The 3,169-nt window shown below is 46.4% G+C and overlaps 1 pseudogene across 1 annotated transcript in view; it reads left to right on the top strand.

Moving 5' to 3' along the window:
• Positions 1-3,169, top strand: part of LOC100944312 — an 8,380-nt pseudogene that overhangs the window by 1,672 nt on the left and 3,539 nt on the right. The window lies entirely within an intron of this gene.

Below are 3,169 nucleotides of genomic sequence, written 5' to 3' on the forward strand. Positions count from 1 at the left end.
AAGAAAAAGAAAAGGAAAAAAACAGCTGTGTCATTTTGTAACAAGTGTTGGAGTTTGTTGGAATCAGCTAAATGTCTTGAGAAACAAACCATAGGAGGAAAGGAAGAAAAACCGATAAATACTGTCTGTGCCTGATTTCCCAATGGATTTTGTTCACGTTTTTCAGGGAAAAGGTGGCTACTTAGTTACAATCAGACTAATCTAATAAAGTACCAGTGATCTAATCAACTTCACTGATCTAATCAACTGCTAACCTAATCAACCACTAACCTAATTAATTTCACTGATCTAATCAACCACTGATCTAATCAAACACTGATCTGATCACTTCACTGATCTAATCACTTCACTGATCTAATCAACTTCACTGATCTAATCAAACACTGATCTAATCAACTTCACTGATCTAATCAACTTCACTGATTTAATCAACCACTGATCTAGTCACTTCACTGATCTAATAAACCACTGATCTAATCAAATTCACTGATCTAATCAGCCACTGATCTAATCAAATTCACTGACCTAACAAACCACTGATCTAATCAACCACTGGCCTAATCAACTTCACTGATCTAATCAACCGCTGACCTAATCAACTTCACTGATCTAATCAACTTCACTGATTTAATCAACCACTGATATAATCAACCACTGATCTAATCAACCTTTGATCTAATCAACTTCACTGATCTAATCAACCACTGACCTAATCAACTTCACCTATCTAATCAACCACTGCTGGTTTAGGGTACTGCTTCCATATACAATGTGAAATGCTTACACTGAATTAAGTAACACATCCATCACAGTTCTACTCATTTTTTAATAGTTTGAAATGTACCATTGCATCATGCACATTAGGTGAGGTGCCCACAAATACCATCCCTCTTCCCATATCCTTTCTTCACTAATCTAATCAACCATACTAATCTAATAAAGTACCACTAATTTAATCAACTTCACTGATCTAATCAACTTCACTGATCTAATCACCCACTGACCTAATCAACTTCGCTGATCTAATCAACCACTGACCTAATCAACTTCACTGATCCTATCAATCACTGACCTAATCAACTTTACTTATCTAGTCAACCACTGACCTGGAAAGTAGGCTGATTTTGCACAATGGCTACCATTATGGCCCTCAGGTTGTACCGGCCTCACTTGGACCCTGCACACCTGCACATGGCCTACTTCTCCTCTCTTCTGCACCTCTTGAGCCCATGCCCTCCCTTCCACCAGAGCTGCTCACTAGAGGTTACTATTGGTGACCCAGCTCTCACCTCACTACAGGTTCTGCAATGTTTTTGCTGTATTCAAGCCAGTTCTTACATGCACTTGGTCCATTGTTTGAGGAAGTCAATCAGAACAGGTAATAAAGAAATACAAACCACTTTGTGTTTACTAAACACATATTTTTTCCCATTTGACAAGTTAATTAAGCAATCAATAGATAAAACAATTGGAGTTAATTGAGCAGCCCAGCTGCAGTGTGAGCTAGCTGCCTGCCTAGGAGCTAACCTCCATACCCTGGGACTTGGCTGGTTGGTCAGGCCCTTGCACAGCCTCCGGAACGCACACAGCCAAAACAGAAGTGACCTGTGCTGGCCAACACCGCTGTCCTCCAGGAAAGAAGATAAAGCATCTGAAGCACCCACTGCCAGTTCCACACCCTCCAGGGAGATGCCTGAGACCAAAGCTTACCATGACATTTTAGAAGCAGGCCAGGTTTTGTTTGCTTGTGTCATTAATCTTTTTTAAAGACTTAATTTTTCATGGCAGTTTCACGCTCCCAGAAAAATCAAGAGGAATACAGAGGCTTCCCACATGCCTGTCCCCTCACACAACACCCTCCCACCTCCACTATGGACACATCCCCATCAGAGGAAACCCTAACCCTAACCCAACCCCAACTCCTGAACTCACCCTAATACCTAGCCCCTAACCCTAATCCCTCACCTTCACCCTCATCCTGACCCCAAACCCTAACCCTCACCCTGACGCTTAATCTTGACCCTTGACCCTGCCCCAACCCCAAACCCTAACCCTAACCCTAAAAACCTGACCCTGACCCAACCCTGACCCTAAACCAAACCCTAACTCTGATCCTAAACCCTAGCCATAACCCCTAACCCTAACCCCAACCCTAGCCCTAGACCTAACCCTAAACCCTGACCCCAACCCTAAACCAACCCTAACCCTTAACCCTAACCCCAAGCCTAACTCCAACCCTCACCATCACCCTAAACCCTAACCCAAACCCGAGCCCTAACCCGAACCAAAACCTTAACAATAGCACTAACCCTAACCCCTAGCCTAACCCTAACCACTAACCCTGACCCTACCCCTAACCCTAAACCCTAACCCTATACCTAACCCTAAACCCTAACCCAAAACCTCTACCCTAACACCAACCCCAACCCCAGCCCTAGCCCCATCCCCAACACCTAACCCAAACCCCAACCATAACCCTAGCCCTTACCCTAAACCCTATCCCCAACCCCAAACCCAAGCCTAATCCCATCCCTAACCCTAGCCCCCTAATCCTAACCCCCATCCTCACCTCCTAACCCTAACCCTAAACCTAGCCCTAACCCTAACCCATATCCCCAACCCTAAACCCTAACCCCCTAACATCCCAACTCAAACCCTATCCCCAAACCCCAGAACCCATCATGCAAAAGCAGACCCTAACCCTCATCTCAGGCCCCCAACCTTCGTTATCCCGCATGGCCCCCCTACGGCCATATTCGTCATCCACTGCGGGCCCTAACACCAGCCCTCACCCCAGCAACCCAAACCTGCTTCACCTCTTCTTCATGGAGATTCCCCCTTACCAGAATTATCAACTGAAGCCAAGGCCTAATCCCAGCCCTACCGGAGGGACCTGAACCCTCTTCATTACGCAGGTCCCCAAGACGGTAATTACTGCTCAAAGTAGGGCCCAGGTCCCAACCTCATCCCTGGTCCCACTCGCTCTTTACCTTGCCTGTTCCCCTGACCGTAATTACCACCAAGAGTCCAGCCCTAACCCCAGCGCTCACCTCAGGAACCCTCTTTATCCACGCATGTTCCCCTGACCTCCCGGAACGCTCTTCATCCCGCAGCCCCCACCACACCCCCCACCATCACGCCAAAACAGTCCCAACCGGCCCTCACCCCA

Source organism: Otolemur garnettii, unplaced genomic scaffold, assembly GCF_000181295.1.
Source record: "Otolemur garnettii isolate 467f Iridium unplaced genomic scaffold, OtoGar3 scaffold00069, whole genome shotgun sequence".
Taxonomy (NCBI): Eukaryota; Metazoa; Chordata; class Mammalia; order Primates; family Galagidae; genus Otolemur; species Otolemur garnettii.